Source organism: Rhincodon typus, chromosome 23 (genome assembly GCF_021869965.1).
Source record: "Rhincodon typus isolate 14 chromosome 23, sRhiTyp1.1, whole genome shotgun sequence".
Taxonomy (NCBI): Eukaryota; Metazoa; Chordata; class Chondrichthyes; order Orectolobiformes; family Rhincodontidae; genus Rhincodon; species Rhincodon typus.
The window spans coordinates 2,582,674-2,599,671 of NC_063354.1; the positions used below are offsets into that span (position 1 = coordinate 2,582,674).

Below are 16,998 nucleotides of genomic sequence, written 5' to 3' on the forward strand. Positions count from 1 at the left end.
CATCCCCTGTTGTTAGTCACTAACAGTCCCCATTAACAACTACTCACCCTCCCGCCTGATCGTTAGCAACTCCTTTGTCTGTCCAACTGTCTTTCTCTCTCTTTGGGCTCTATCCTATCGTTTACTCACTACCCCACCCACCTCCCTATTTTCTGCACACAAACTGACGTTTTCCCACCCACCATCAGTTCTGAGGAAGGGTCACCGAACCCGAAACGTTAACTCTGTTTTCTCCTCCACAGATGCTGCCAGACCTGCTGGGCTTTTCCAGCAACTTTGTTTTTGTTCCTGATTTACAGCATCTGCAGTTCTTTTGATTTTTACTAAGGAGAAGGTACTGGGGGAGCTAAAAGGTCTGAAAGTGGATAAATTACACGGACCAGATGGACCACACCACAGAGTTCTGAAGAAGATAGCTAAGGAAGAGTGTGGAGGCATTGGTGGTGATCTTCCATGAATCACCGGAGTCCGGGAGGGTCCCCCAGAACTGGAAAACGTCTAATGTAATGTCCCTGTTTAAGAAGGGAGGGAGGGAGGTAGAAGACAGCAAACCATAGGCCGGTTAGCCTGACATTGGTCATTTGTAAGATTTGAGAGTCCAATATTAGGGATGAGATTGTGGAGTAAATGGAAGTCCATGGTAAAATAGGGCACAGTCAACACGGCTTCATCAAGGGAAGGCCATGCCTGATAAACCTGTGAGAATTCTTTAAGGAGGTAATGAGCAGGTTAGACAAAGGAGAGCCAGTGGACGTGATCAATTTGGATTTTGAGAAGGCCTTTGACAAGGTGCCACACAGGACACTGCTAAATAAAGATAAAAAGGGCATGGTGTTAGGGGCAAGGTATAGCATGGACAGAGGATTGGCTGCCTGGCAGAAGGTAGAGAGTAAGGATAAAGGGGTCTTTTTCAGGATGGTAGCCAGTGAATAGTGGAATTCCACAGGGGTCCATGTTGGGACCACAATTATTCACGTTATACATTATCAACCTGGATGCAGGAACCGAGAGCATTGTTGCTAAATTTGCAGATGACTCAAAAGTAAATAGAGGGACAGGTAGTGTTGAGGAAATGGCATGACTCCAGGTCAGGAGAGTAGGCAAAGAAGTGGCAGATGGAATACAATGTAGGAAAGTGTAAGGTTATGCACTTTGGTAGGAAGAATAGAGGCATAGACAATTTTCTAAACTGGGAAGGGCTTCAGAAATCTGAAGCACAGAGGGACTTGGGAATCCTAGTTCAGGATTCTGTTAAGGTTAACATGCAAGTTCAGTTTTTTCTATTCATTTGTGGGATGTGGGTGTTACTGGCTGGGCCCAGCATTTATTGCCTGTCCCTAGTTGCCCCTTGAAAAGGTGGTGGTGAGCTGCCTTCTTGAACCGCTGCAGTCCACCTGCTGTAGGTTGATCCACAATGCCCTTAGGGAAGGAATTCCAGGATTTTGACCCAGCAACAGTGAAGGAACAACAATATATATCCAAGTTAGGATTCTGAGTGGCTTGAATGGGAACTTGCAGAGGGTGGTGTTCCCATATATCTGTTGCCCTTGCCCTTCTAGATGGAAATGGTTGTGTGTTTGGAAGGTGCTGTCTGAGGATCTTTGGCAAATTTCTGCAGTTCATCTTGTAGATGGTACACATTGCTGCTACTGAGCGTCGGTGGTGGAGGGAGTAGATGCTTGTGGATGTGGTGCCAATCAAGTGGGCTGCTTTGTGCTGGATGGTGTTCAGCTTCTTGAGTGTTGTTGGAGCTGCCCCCATCCAGGCAAGTGGGGAGTATTCCATCACACTCCTGACTCATGGCTTGTAGATGGTGGACAGGCTTTGGGGACTCAGGAGGTGAATTACTCCTCGCAGTATTCTTAGCCTCTGACCTGCTCTTGTAGCCGCTGCGTTTATGTGGTGCGTCCAGTTGAGTTTCTGGTCAATGATAACCCCCAGGATGTTGACAGTGGGAGATTCAGTGATGATAACACCATTGAATGTCAAGGAGCGGTGGTTAGATGGTCTCTTGTTGGTGATGGTCATAGCCTGGCATTTGTGTGGTATGAATGTTACTTGCCACTTGTCAGCCCAAGCCTGGACATTGTCCAGATCATGTTGCATTTGGACACAGACTGCTTCAGTATCTGAGGAGTTGCGAATGGTACTGAACATTGTACAATCATCGGCGAACATCCCCATTTCTGACCCTCATAATGGAGGGAAGGTCATTGATGAAGCAGCTGAAGATGGTTGGGCCGAGGACACTACCCTGAGGAACTCCTGCAGAGATAGCCTGGAGCCGAGATGATTGACTGCCCACATCCACGACCATCTTCCTATGTGTCAGATATGACTCCAACCACCGGAGCGTTTGCCCCCCAATACCCACCGATTCCAGTTTTGCCAGGGATCCTTGATGCCACACTCGGTTGAATGCAGCCTTGATGTCAAGGGCTGTCACCCTCACCTCACCTTTGGAATTCAGTTCTTTTGTCCATGTTTGAACCAAGGCTGGAATGAGGTCAGGAGCTGAGTGGCCCTGGCTGAACCCAAACTGGGCGTCACTGAGCAGGTGCTGCTTGATAGCACTGTTGATGACACCTTCCATCACTTTACTGATGATCGAGAGGAGACTGATGGGGCGGTAATTGGCCGGGTTGGATTTGTCCTGCTTTTTGTGTACAGGACATACCTGGGTAATCTTCCACATTGTCGGGTAGATACCAGTGTTGTAACTGTACTGGAACAGCTTGGCTAGGGGAGCGGCAAGTTCTGGAGCACAAGTCTTCAGTATTATTGCTGGAATGTTGTCAGGGCCAGTAGCCTTTGCAGTATCCAGTGTCTCCAACAGTTTCTTGATATCACGTGGAGTGAATCGAATTGGCTGAAGACTGGTATCTGTAATGCTGGGGACCACCAGAGGAGGCTGAGACGGATCATCCACTCGGCCCTTCTGGCTGAAGACTGCTGCAAATGCTTCAGTTTTATCTTTTGCCCTGATGTGCTGGCTTCTTCCATCATTGAGGATGGGGATATTTGTGGAGCCTCCTCCTCCAGTGAGTTGTTTAATTGTCCACCACCATTCACAACTGGATGTTACAGGACTGCAGAGCTTAGATTTGATCTGTTGGTTGTGGGATCGCTTAGCTCTGTGTATCACTTCCTGGTTATGCTGTTTGGTGGCTTCACCAGGTTGATACCTCATCTTTAGGTTTGCCTGGTGCTGCTCCTGCCATGCCCTCCTGCACTCTCCATTGAAGCAGGGTTGATCCCCCTGGCTTGATGGTAATGGTTGAGTGGGGAATATGCCGGGCCATGAGGTTACAGATTGTGCTGGAGTACAATTCTGCTGTTGTTGATGGCCCACAGCGCCTCATGGATGCCGAGTCTTGAGTTGCTAGATCTGTGCGAAGCCTGTCCCATTTGGCACAGTGATAGTACCACACAATACGATGGACGTTGGTCTCAATGTGAAGGCAGGACTTCCTCTCCACAAGGACCATGTGATGGTCACTCTTACCGATACTGTCATGGACAGATGCAACTGCAGCTGGTAGATTGGTAAGGATGAGGTCAAGTATGTTTTTCCCTCGTTGGTTCCCTCACCACCTGCCGCAGACCCAGTATAGTAGCTATATCCTTTAGGACCCGACCAGCTCGATCAGTAGTACTGCTGCCAAGCCACTCTTGGTGGCGGATATTGAAATCCTCCACCCAGAGTACATTTTGTGCCCTTGCCATTCTCAGTGCTTCCTCTCAGCGTTTCTCAATATGGAGGAGGATCAACTCATCAACTGAGGGAGGACAGTAAATAGTAATCAGCAGGTTTCCTAGCTCATGTTTAACCTGAAGCCATGAGACTTCCTGGGGTCCAGAGACACTGTTGAGGACTCCCAGGGCATAGCCAGGGATAGTGATGGGGGTGTCTGGGACATAGTCATACTCACAGAATCATACTTTACAAACAACGTCAGCCTGTTGCTTAACTAGTCTGTGAGACAGCTCTCCCAATGTTGGCACTAATCCCCAAATGTTAGTGAGGAGGATCCCGCAGGGTTGACAGGGCTGTTTCTGCCATTGTCTTTTCCAGTGCCTAGGTTGATGCCAGGTGAGCCGTCCAGTTTCATTTCTTTGAGATTTTTGGCAGTTAGAAAGGCAAATGAATGCCAACATTGCATTTCAACAGGGCTAGAATACAAGAACAGAGATGTACTGTTGAGGCTGTATAAGGCACTGGTCAGTATTTGCAATACTATGAGCAGTTTTGAGCCCCTAATCTAAGGAAGTGTGTGCTGGAGGCCAAGTCATTGAGTGTATTTACGACACTAATTAAGCACTTGTCCATTTCTAAGGGGATCAAGGGTAACAGGGAGAAGGCAGGAGAACAGGGTTGGGAAACATATCAGCTATGATTGAATAGTGGAGCAGGCTCAAAGGGCCGAATGGCCTAATTTTGCTCCTTTGTTTTATGTTCTTATGGAACTCCTGGCACAAAGCTGTGGGGGCAGGTATTTGTGGATATTTAAGGGCAATATAGATAGATCCTTGATCAGTGGGGAATCTAAGATTATGGGGAAAAATGTCGGAAAGTGAACACAGGATTGTCAGACCGTCCATGACCCTATTGAATGGCAGAGTAGGCTTGAGGGATCCTATTTCTTATGGTCTAAGGTCCACAAGCCTCTTCTGGCTTCCTGTCTGACAGACAGATCTTAAAAGTTGTAGCCTTAGCCAGAGCAAATAACAGATTACAATCCATTTAAAAGGTTTTATTAAGTGTAAAAAAATGACCATTTAGTGAACAATTTTTATTTCTTTTTACACAAAGCTGTGACTAATGCATCTAATGTTTAGTGAAAAGTATTTCTGAAAAACAAAACAGTAAAGTTCTCTGTTTGGACATACAGATGCTGAGAGATTGGCGTCTTCTTGCCAATAACCTCTGTACGAATTAAAAAGGAAAGATTACATTTGTACAATTATCAATTTAGATTATCAAAATACATAGAGAAAACAATGTATAAATCCCACCATTAGCTACAACATTGCTGTCCTGCTCAGTGTCAGGAAAAGAATTTCTCAGAACTATGTATTTTTTTTCCCCTTTTTGCAATTTTATCAAAATTCGTGCGACTGTCAAACAGGAAGAGAATAGAAGAATTTTCCTGAATCAAATCACAGTTTCTCAAAACCCCTCCGTTAAGAAATGATAATCCATATTAAAGATTCATGTAGCACCATATTACAAAGATCAGGGAGGAGCTCACATTGTTTAAAAAAAAAGCCGCTGACTTATGTTAGTCTGCAGCGTGCATGGGGTCACCAGGGTTTGTGTGCAAGCCTGGAAACATTTGCATTCTGAATCAACAAGCAATACTTCTAAGGGAGAGAAGGCTGCAAATCAGATTGCTGGTCTTGGAGATGGTGGGGGCACATTCAACAGGGATCTGCCATTCCATCCAGTTCTCACTCTCCCTATGACTTATACCGTACACCAACTATTCTCAAGTACAAAGGGGACAATAAGATCAGGTTAGAAAGAAGGAGTAAATATGATAATTGGCTGTGGATTCTCACTATAACAACAATCTACTCAAGAGATGACAGATTGGCCATCAGTTCGATTCAAGCCTATGAAGTGATGTTTATCAACAAGTTCAAAGAGGCTTTAAATTGTAAATTGTGCTCTGAACGAGATAGTTCCACAGAACATAGCCAATAATATCCTGGACTGAACAACCATACTTTGTGAACATCCCAGGACCAACTGACTGGAAAGCAGGATTTTCCACTGGGTTTGGTGGGGGAGCACTTTAGTGAGCTGCCAGTTCCTTTGCTTCATCCTGCAGACAGCTAGATCAGGGCCTGAGCCACAGCACTGTCACAAGACATGGCGTCCAAACACCCCTACACAAGGCCCACATACAGTAACCCGAAAGGAAGAGGAGAAAGCCTATTACTGGAGCTCTGTATGCTCCCATTTCCCAGATGTGGAGGGGCTGGTGTTGGTCTGGGGTGAACAAAAGTCAAAAATCACATGACACCAGATTATAGTCCAACAGGTTTATCTGAAGATACAAGCTTTTGGACTCTTGCTCCTCCTTCTGGTTTTATTTCCAAAATAGGAATTTATAAAATTGACTGTTTAGAAATGGTGCGCTTTTTGAACACTACAGGTGACCCCACTACACTGAAGTGTTGTGTCCTCTCACACATATCTATGGTGTTAATTTGCATTTGCAGATTTGTAATTGCAGATACTCTATTTTGTTCAAAAAGCACACAATTTGTAGACAGTCAATGTGGCATTTTATAAATTCCTGCTTTGGAACTAAAATCAATCTGACTCCAAGTTAAAACACAGCCAGATCCTAAACAAGGCCTCACATCTAAAATGCATTGTCTGACCTGGGATGTCACCTCTAGAATACCGAGGGAACTGATAAAACCTTTAGTTATCTCAGGCAGTGACTTGAAAGAAATTCTTGAATTTGCATATTAATCCTCTCTAACTGATTAAAGATTTAACAGCCATCTTAGGTTTGTTCAACACATTTGCATCAGTTCTACGACCCCCGAATCTTTTGCTTATAAATTCGGTGTCTGATACCACCTCTCTCACTGACTCCTGAAGGAAGAGCGAGGCTCCAAAAGCTCATGTCTTCAAATAAACCTGTTGGACTATAACCTGGTGTCATGTGATTTCTGACTCATTTCCCAAAACACTGGATTCCAATGCAGTATTAAACTCTGTCTGCTCAGAGACAGAACATGAGTATCCCATTGAAATCTGATGTTTCACAGAAAATCAAAGGAGTTTGGAGAAAAGCTGAGGGGTGGAGTTGGGGTTGGGGAGATGAGGGTTATGTACTTTTATCAATCCCTCATCTCCCCATCCATGAGAAGCTGACACCTCTATACAGGAGAGATCAGGTGGTGAACCTGACTGTCCACAGAGTTTAAAAGATTAGTGTTTCCTTGCTTAACAACAATAGAAACAAAATGAGGGCGTCTCCTATTTGCTTTGTTGTTAAAGTGACTGGGATCTTCCTTATCGCGGTTATGTTTTCACAATAAATGGAACAGAACCCAGTGTACACGGCAGCCTCTCAATGCAGTGAATGGCAGGGTGTAAGTGCCTGCTGACTGCTCCTTGGGTAGCCTGCAAAAGGAGGGAAGGACAGGAGGTGACCGACAAACAATTCCTTTTCCCCCATGTTCGCCAAGTAACCATCCCAGGGCAGGAACAGAAACGTAATGCACATTAGTCATGTCTCTTGCAGATGCTCCAAGTTTAAACACTGTCCTCTAGATGATGCTTTCTGTTTACCTTTGATAAGAGTTTGAAACATTGTAAATTGCAGCATAAGAGGCCACTTGGTCAGTGATCCACCCAGAGTTTGCTGGTTTCAGATGCTCTTTTTCACAACACTTCTCCATTCACTTCAAATACTGCTATTAGCGTTAAATAAAAGGAAAATCAAAACAGCATTAAAACCAGGTTGAGCACAAGAGAGCTGTTAGAGTACCAACACAGTCACCCGTGAGTCTGCAGAAGCAACATGTGGAACCATAACAATTAACAAGGTTATCACGTATAAAGAGTTCAGTCCTTGTGGGGTCCACGCCATACTCAACAATAAAACACAATTGGCTCAGAGGATAAGAATTGGCTGCACCCTAGATATGCATGCACACACACAGGTAGAGCAAGCAAGACCAGGCATCAACTTCCTGAGAGGGGGTTTTCTTCTGGTTTATAAGTTTATACAAAAAAAATGTTCAACCTCAAATGAAGAAATGAGGTGGAACGGTCTGGCATGTGGTGCCTATGGAGGATGCAAAGTGTCAGAAGTTAACATAACTTCACCTGAATATGTAGTCACAGAACGCTCGTGAGAGCATTTTATATTAAAAAAATTAAACACCAAAAACAGACATTCTCCCCTCCCATCCCACCAGTAAAATAACTTCAAGTACAATATACAAGAATGTCCAACAGGGGAAACAAAAACTTGAGTCTCATCACCCATCCTGAACCAGAAAAGAACTGTCCAAGTGTACAGTAAAAAAAAAAATCACTGCACGTTCTCACTATCACAGCCTGCAGGACTTGTGATGAACTGCTCCCATGTTGGGACCCAACTGATTAGAAAGGGCAGATGCTTCAGTCAAGGGTCCGTGCTTGATACAAGCATGGAGGCCATGTCTTCAAAGTTGCGGGTTAGCTGCCACGTCACCTTGCTTTCCTGCTCAGGGAGGCACCGTGAACGGGCCAGAACTTGGCGACATCCATAAAATTCACCTTGTGCTCCAGTGAGATCACTGGGGAGAGAAAAAAAGGTCAACAGGATACAAAACATCAGCACCTCAGGCAAAACAGTTAGAATATAAATAATTTCAGGGGCAATTTTCCTCCTCACTGCTGCTCCCTGCGAGGAGAGCTGGAATTTACAACTGAGACTTCACTTCTCAGCCACGGTTCACTACCCAGGAAGTACAAGCTTGGCTGAACAAGGCAATTCAGCAGATTTCTCATTCTGCACAGAACGGAAATATTGGAAGGAAATGAAAGAAACCAATTGAGGGCGAGCTGCAGAACAAGATACATGAGTGAGTTAGAAAATATATATCGGTTTCACTCAAGGAGATCCAAGGAGGGAGGCAAAGTGAATTCAGTTTGTAGATTAGTGTCAACATTGGGAATTGAGGCTTCTTGGGAAGGTGACGAAAAGACGGAATTATGCTGAAGAACTAACTTGCTCCTCCTCACACCCACTGGAGACTGCAAGAGCAGATCAGTCTGTTTTGCCTGGTGGTGGTGCTACAGGACTGAACAGCACTTCCAGGGCTAAGATGCTGCTTAACTTCTGAAATCATCCCCATTTTATTTGAAAGATAGGAGAGTGACATTTTAAAAGAAACATAATGAATTGATCAAATAATTGCCAGCACAAAGAATTTAATTGACAGAATTGACAGAGTTGTTGCAGAAAGGGCAAGTTTATGAGGACCACCAATCTCGTACCCACTTGATAAGGAAAACAACTGTACATCTTAGATCAGTCAAACATTCACATTTCCAATTCTCCTCATTCTCAGTATCTTGACAACCCACCAGACTTTTCACTCACCCTGCTCCCCACCCCTGCAGCCGAGATGGAGACTGAGCTTACGTTGTGTACATGGAGACAGCTGGCAGCTCAAGACACAGGAACATGTGACGCGCAGTCAGGCACAGCTTGGCCTCCAGGTTTGGGGCCACAGTTTCCAGAAGTAATTCTATTCCATTCCTTTCAAGCACACTCCAATCCAGTCCCACACAGCACACAGGTTCACTGCCTCTTACCAGCTCAACAAACTTTCCCAATCCCTGGTTTCATAGATCTACAACACAGCCTGCCTGGAGACAGTGCCTGTCCAATCTCCCTCTGCCATCACAGTTAACTATGAACATGGCATTGCAAAATTTGTAGAAGTAGGAGAGTCACTACTTGTGAAACAAATACTAGTTTTCCACCCACCTGGTAGCTGCCAGTAAACGCTGTGGAGAGATGGCAGCAGCCTTTGGTCACCAGATGATGATATCGCGGTGCTTACTGCTGCTCGCTGAAAGACACAGAAATGACACCAGTCAACACACCAAGCTCCTCACGTACATACCCATCACAGAGTGACGACCTGAAGGAGTGCCTGTGTCCAGCCACTGGACAGAATTCATCACCAACTGAACATCAAATACAAAACGATCCAACTGCTAATGACAAACAAACTGTATGTCAAAGCAGTTCTTGATCTCAGATGACACGAGCTGCACAGCGCAAAAGGGAGAGATTAGCTCATGGTAGGAAAAGTGACTCCAGGTTACTAGTTATTGCAGTGGGGTCAGACAAGCAAGTGTCTGTGAGAGAACACCACAAGATTCTTAATCCTCAATCCTGTCATGGCTAAGAGACAACAAGGGAAAACTACCATGGGGATTCTGGAGAATTTACCTTGGATCATCGGGCCAGTCTACGTATTCCCAAAAGCACAGCGGAAAATGTCACATGGACTGGACAAAAAACAAAGATATAAAATAGTCAAACTGCAGACCATTGCTGAACTGGACTGTGTATCTCATCAGTCAGGATCTGACTTTAGATCAGGGAAACCATTACCACAACACATCCCACTTTCGTTCCACAAGGGGAGTTCCAAAGTTAGTCAGAGAGTAGATATTACAGGTGAACCAGGGAACGTGGTGAGGAGGAACAGTGGAAGGAACATCCCAGGACTCCTCAAACACCTCACAGAGAGCTCCTAGTGCCTACTATTTGCACATATAAAGCTTTAAAATTTGACTGAAACATGACATACTGAAAGGAAACAACTGCAACCACACAGGGCAGGATTAGGAGTGGCAGTTTCACTGTGGGGAGGCAGCTAGAAACAGCTTGGTGCTGTGGTTGCTTTAACAAGCGTCTGGTGTGGTGAAAGGTGTGGCTTTTTTTTGAAACATGATCTGAATCATTTTTGGGCATTGCTTTTTTTATTGGAGGGATTTAATAATTAACTAAGTTAGTCTTGTTCAGAGCAGTTTTGGAAATTAGCTACATCAGTAAGAGAGTCTACTTTATGAAAACTTCCAGAAGAGGAATATTTGGCCCAAACTGGCTGGTTATTCAAGACTGAGGAAATCTAAGATCACAGGACAAGAATTGAGGAAGAAAATGCAGTTCAGTCAAGATGAGTTAGGAAAAGAACTCTGGCTTTTGAGTGACTGTAAAGTGGTGCTATCGGGGAGCAAATGGGATTTTATTTGCCAAGTATTTCAAAATCTTTCAAGCCATGTTACTGAGATAGTTTGGTTTGTTTTCTTTTATGTCTATTGTCTAATAAACTTCTGTTTTATTGTTAAATGCAGCATGGCATTCCTTTGTTTCAGTGAAGGACCATCACATTAAATAAAAAAAAAAGTAGTGATAGGATCGGACACAGTCAGTATGGATTTACAAAACGGAAATCATGCTTGACAAATCCACTGGAAATTTAAAAGGATGCAACTGGAAGAGTTGTGAGGGGCAGCCAGTGGATGTGGTTTATTTAGACTATCAGAAGGTCCCACATGAGGTTACATGTAAAATTAAAGCACAGGGGACTGGTAGTAGTGCACTGGCACAATTAGAGAACTGGCTGTCAGGCAGGAAGCAAGAAGTGGGAACAAATGGATCTTTTTCCAAGTGGCAGGCAGTAACTAGTGGATACCACAGGGATCAGTCCTTGGACCCTAGCTATTCACAATATTATGAATAATTTAGATGAGGAATTAAATGAAATATCTTCAAGTTTGCAGACAATACAAAGCTGGGTGGGAGGGCGAGCTGTGAGGAGGATGCAGAGATGCTTCAGTGATTTGGTCAAACTGTGTGAGTGGGCAAATACATGGCAGCTACAGAATAATGTGGATAAGTGTGAAGTTATCCACTTTGGTAGCACAAGCAGGAAGGCATATTATTATCTGAACAGCTCTAAATTGCAAGAGAAGAACATTTAGAGAGACCTGGATGTCCTTGTACAGCAGTCACTGTAGGTAAGCAGGCAGTGAAGTAGAAAATGGTATGTTGGCTGCATAACAAGAAGATTCACGTACAGGAGCAGGGAAGTCTTGTTAATGCAATTGTACAGGGCTTTGGTGAGGCCACAATGGACTACTGTGTGCAGTTTTAGTCTCCTTCTCTTCGGAAGGATATTCTGGCAGTGGCAGGAGTGCAATGGGTTTCCCTGACCGTTTCCTGTGATGGCTGGTCTGTCTGAAGAGGCTGGATCAGGGAGGACCATATTTAGTGGAGATTAGAAGTTTTTTTTTGTAGGGGGCAGTGGATCTCACATGAATCCATAAAGTTTTAGCAGAAAGAGACAAGGAAAATGCAGGCAGGCTACAGTTCATGGAGCTAAAGGGATTAAAGGCTATGGGGAGAAAACAGGAACAGGGACGTCACCCATGATCATACTTAATGGCAGAGCATGCTCCAAGGGCCGAATGGCCCACTTTTCCTCCTCCTATTTTCATGTTACTGTTATCTATCAAGGCAGTTTTCATTCTGGGATCTGACGTGTCTAGTTACAGAGCTAGCATCAGCTGGAGTCATAACGTTGGATGCTGTGGTCTCGATAGATCATGTTTACAAACAATGCAGCCTGGGAGCTCTGTTCTCAGTGACTGTGCCCACACTTTCCAGAGTTCTGAACAAGTCATACCAGATTCAGAACAGGAGATAGTAGGAACTGCAGATGCTGGAGAATCTGAGACAACAAGGTGTAGAGCTGGATGAACACAGCAGGCCAAGCAGCATCAGAGGAGCAGGAAAGCTGACGTTTTGGGTCTAGACCTTTCTTCAGAAAAAAAACTTTTTTTCTGAAGAAGGGTTCAGACCCGAAACGTCAGCTTTCCTGCTCCATTCATCCAGCTCTACACCTTGTTATCTCAGATTCAGAACAGGAACTGCTTCTCTGCCACCACAGATCCTTCAGCACTTGCTGTTTTTATTTCAGATTTCCAGTAACTGCAGTGTTTTGCTTTTACAACATATTTTGGACTTCAGAAGCATAAAAGAAAATCACGTGAAAATCCAAGATTCTGAAAGGGCTTGACACACTTGTCGTTTCCCTTGGCTGGGGAACCTAGAAAATCAGGGGCAGAGGAAGGAGCTGATCATTCACAACTGAGCTGAAAAGACATTCCTTCGTTCAAGGGGTTCGTGAATCTTTGGTTTTCTCTACCCCCAGCAGGATGCTGGATGCTCCATCACGGAACATACTGAAGGCAGAGCAGGAGCAAGAGCACGAGCAGGAAGCCAAAGAACAGCCATGATACTACTGAATGGTGGAGCAGGCTCAGGTAGCTATACAGTGCTCTTCTACTCTATTTGTTGTGCTGTTTATAGGGCAAGAAAACATCCGCTACACGTTTCCTTCAACATTAAATTGGGGACATTTGGAATGGGATTAACTATATCAAACAACTCCTTTCACATTACAACCATGAGATTACCTGTTCTGAGCCCGGCATTGACCTGCCTGCTAGTGCTGGGAGGCACGTGGGCCTCAGAGGCTGCCTGGACCGGAAGAGTTCGGTATGGAGCAGTCAACTCATCATCCGCAGAAAAACTGCTGCGCGTCCCGCCACTCATAGGCAGGATCGACAAACTGACCGGCTTCTTCCCAACTCGATTCTTCCTCTCTAAACATCAGGTCAAACTTTGTTAAGCTCTCATTATAGCGTTCTAAATGTCTGCACTACAGTCACTATCAATCTTATTAAAATACATGGAAGCAGTAGAGCTCAGTTGTGTAACTAATCTATAACTGGGCCTTGCTGGGGTCCAACTACTCCTGATGGAAACTCTCCGCATTTGCTCTGTTGGTCAGAGTCAGTGGCTTCAATGCAATGCGCTCAATATTGGAGCAAGTAGCAAAATGAACATTCACCAAACATCCCTTGCTGTGTAATGATATCTGCTTTAAAGCACGCATGAAGCTAGGGGATTGGAACATCAGGTAGTTATTGGAATTCCACCATCTCTCTGGGTCACACATGATAAATACTCACCGTGAAATAGATTTTGAATGTTCAATTTGCTGAACACAACCTACTGAGCAAAGAAGAGCTTCATTCAAAGTTTCCTTTGATGAATTCTTGGTGAAAGAAAGCAATATTTCACTCAATGTTTGTGGATAGCTATTCATAGAATGAAAGATAATTAATCTCAATTTGAACTGGAAGAAATGATCAGATCCAGACTAAATTCTCTCCAGGTTGTGCCCATCCCACACTCCCAGGTCAGTGCAGCACAGGGTTAGATACAAAGCAAAGCTGGCACTACACTGTCTCAGTATGATAGCTGCTTTCTGTACAGCCTTGGAATAAGTGTACTCATTTGTCTTGAAATTCTGAATAATTACAGACTGTGGCCTAATTATTTCCGTAATTAATATTTAAACAGTTCTCTGGGGGCTTCATTTCACTGCAAATGAAAATGTGATATCAAGGGAAGATGAAGATTCTAAAGACCACCAGCCCCTCCTTCGCAGTTCAGGCACAAGCCCCTGATAGATCCCACCATACAAACAAGGTTTCTGATCAATCCCAGACCCTCCTGAATGTGTGGACATTAGATAAGGACAGGATCAGGACGGGCTGTGATCTTACTCAAGTCAACAGTCTGTCGGAGCATCCAACTCAGAAGTAAGAACCCCTTCAATTGACATACCTCAACGAAAAACTTCTACCCAAGAAAGTAAGCTTTTCTCCAAAACCTCACTTATTGAAGCAAACCTATTTACCAGCAATAACTGAATAAATGATTAGGAGCTGCCTCTAGGGTTTGCTGAACTATGTCACGTGAAACAACTAAATCTGACACACAGAGCTGGGGACACAGACTGAAATATACTGAGGGATCCCATTCATGAGCAGACTTTTACTCAGATGGTTCGCTGTTTGGAAAGGAGCTCAGTATCAAGCTTCCTGCTCCATTTCCCAATTAATGTTACTGTGAAGCAGGAGGAACATCACAAATCCAGATTTGAGACAACATTTTGTTCAGTGATGAGCATTTCCAGGCATGTCTTACCAGCAGCTACACAGTGCAACATCTCCCTTTCTGTCTATCAGTGCTTCCCAAATGTTCACAGTAAATAGTCTTAGTTACAATGACCAAATCTAGTTGTCCTAATGCCATGACTTGAAGAAATAGTACAAAGGCAGAGTACACACATACAGTTGGTGTGAATTTACCAGCAGGAAGAGGTAGATGGACTGGAAATACAAAATTCAATGCCAATTTGCAACAATGAACAGAGTCAGGTCGAAGTACCATAAACTGTTGTTGATGCTGACTGAACCTGGGCACCCCAAAAACCCCCTCTCAACGTAATGAAGTTCAATGGTGCCCACCATCATCCCCATACCCAAGACAACACATGCAGTGTGCTTTAATGACTACCACTCAATAGCTCTGACTTCAATAATCATTGTGTTTCAAGAGGCTGGTCATGGCCCATATCAACTAGCTTCCCAACATGCCTCAATCCCCTACAATTTGCCTACTGATGTAACAGGTCCACAGAGGATGCCATATCCCTAGCACTGCCCTCATCCCTGGAACATGTGGACAACAAGCACACCGACGTCAGGCTCCTGCTCGTTGACTACAGCTCCACTTTCAACGCCATTATCCCCTCCAGACTGATCTCAAAACTGAGACACCCTGGTCTCAGCTCCACCCTCTGCAACTGGATCCTCGGCTTTCTGACTCATAGGCGGCAATCAGCGAGGATAGGTAACTGCACCCTCTCCACAATAACCGTCAACACTGGACCCCCCTACTGTAGTCCCTGTACACCTACGACTGTGTTGCCAAATTCTGAACGAATGCCATCTACAAGATCGCTGACGACACCACTGTAGTGGGACGGATATCTAACAACGACGAGTCAAAATACAGAAGTGAGATAGAGGGCTTGGTGACATGATGCAATGAAAACACAGTCTCTCAATGTCGGCAGAACTAAAGAACTGACCATCGACTTCAGAAAGAAAGGAGGAGAACACGTCCCCATTTACATCAACAAAACTGAGGTTGGGAGAGTGAAGAGCATCAAGTTCCTTGGAATGACGATAACCGACGACCCGTCCTGGATTTCCCATGTAAAAGCGACAGTCGAGGAGGCACAACAAAGCCTCTTCTTCCTCAGGTGGCTCAGGAAATCTGGCATGTGCATAACCTCCCTCACCAACTTCTACAGGTGCACAATTGAAAGCATACTGTCTGGGTGCATAACGGCCTGGTATGGCAACTGCTCTGCCCAGGACCATCACAGAAGCCAACCTTCCACCCATGGACTCCATTTACACAGCTCGCTGCCGCAGAAACGCTGCCAACATCATCAAAGACTCATTGCACCTTGGTAATGACTTCCTACAACCTCTTGCATCAGGTGTAAGATACAGAAGCCTGAACACATGCACAAGCAGGTTCAGAAACAGCTTCTTTCTGGCTGTTATCAGACTGTTGGATGGACTCTAGCCTCATATAATGTAACCTGCAATGTAACCTGTATGCCTAAGTCTTTTTGATCGGTACATCCTTTGCTTGCTGTGATCTGCCTGTACTGCAGTAAACAAAGCTTTTCATCATATTTCTGTACATGTGACAATAAATTAATCAATATTACTGAAAGCCAATAAAGTAGCACAGATGTGTTAAAAAACCCATTACTGTAAAACCAGAATCCACTGCTCACATATACATTCTCTAAGATAACAAGTGGGTTAAACATTGCCTCCTCCCAGTCTCCCAGATGACAACACAAATGAAGAAACAGATTTCTTAACATGAGAGGCTTCAAAGATGACGTTGGCTTGTTTGTAGTCACCCTGTTGTGTCAAGATTTTCGATAAATCTTTTAGCAAGAGCTCCACAGAGAATCACAGAATCCCTACAGTGTGGAAGCAGGCCATTTAGCCCAACGAGTCCACACCGACCCACCCAGACCTACACCCGCTACCTGTCCCTGTAATCCTGCTTTTCCCATGGCTATTCCACGTAGCCTGCACATCCCTGGACTCTTATAGCAATTTCCAATTTCTTATAGCAAAGATGTGCAGGTTAGATGGATTGACCATACTAAGTTGCCCATCGTGTTCAGGTTAAATCAGTTAGCCATGGGGAATGTAGAGTTACAGGGAGAGGATTGGGGGTCTGAGTGAGGTGCACTTCAGAGGGTCAGGGCAGGCTTGATAGGCCAAATAGCCTGCTTCCACACTGTAGGGATTCTTTATGGATGTGGTTTAAAAACAGCTCTAAGGAATGGCTCGAGTGCTCAAAGATCAATACCAGCTGCGAAAGATTATGTTTAAAATCATCAGGCCTCTGCTCACCTGCTCCCTTCCTGGAGTGAGACTCACATCCAGCATTAAGCCCACTTCACCCTGAAATACACTCCTGCCCAATCAACGCACAGGCTGAT

General features: G+C 44.6%; 1 long non-coding RNA gene across 2 annotated transcripts; it reads right to left on the bottom strand.

Moving 5' to 3' along the window:
• Positions 1-4,739: 4,739 nt before the first annotated feature.
• LOC125485860 lies at positions 4,740-16,998 on the bottom strand. Of its 2 annotated transcripts, none has more exons than XR_007264577.1 (3): positions 16,910-16,998; positions 9,510-9,594; positions 4,740-8,310 (listed from the first exon to the last, which is right to left on the bottom strand). It is a non-coding gene; the product is annotated as an uncharacterized LOC125485860 (long non-coding RNA). The 2 variants fall into 2 exon arrangements; XR_007264576.1 differs by lacking the exon at positions 16,910-16,998 and adding an exon at positions 13,019-14,997.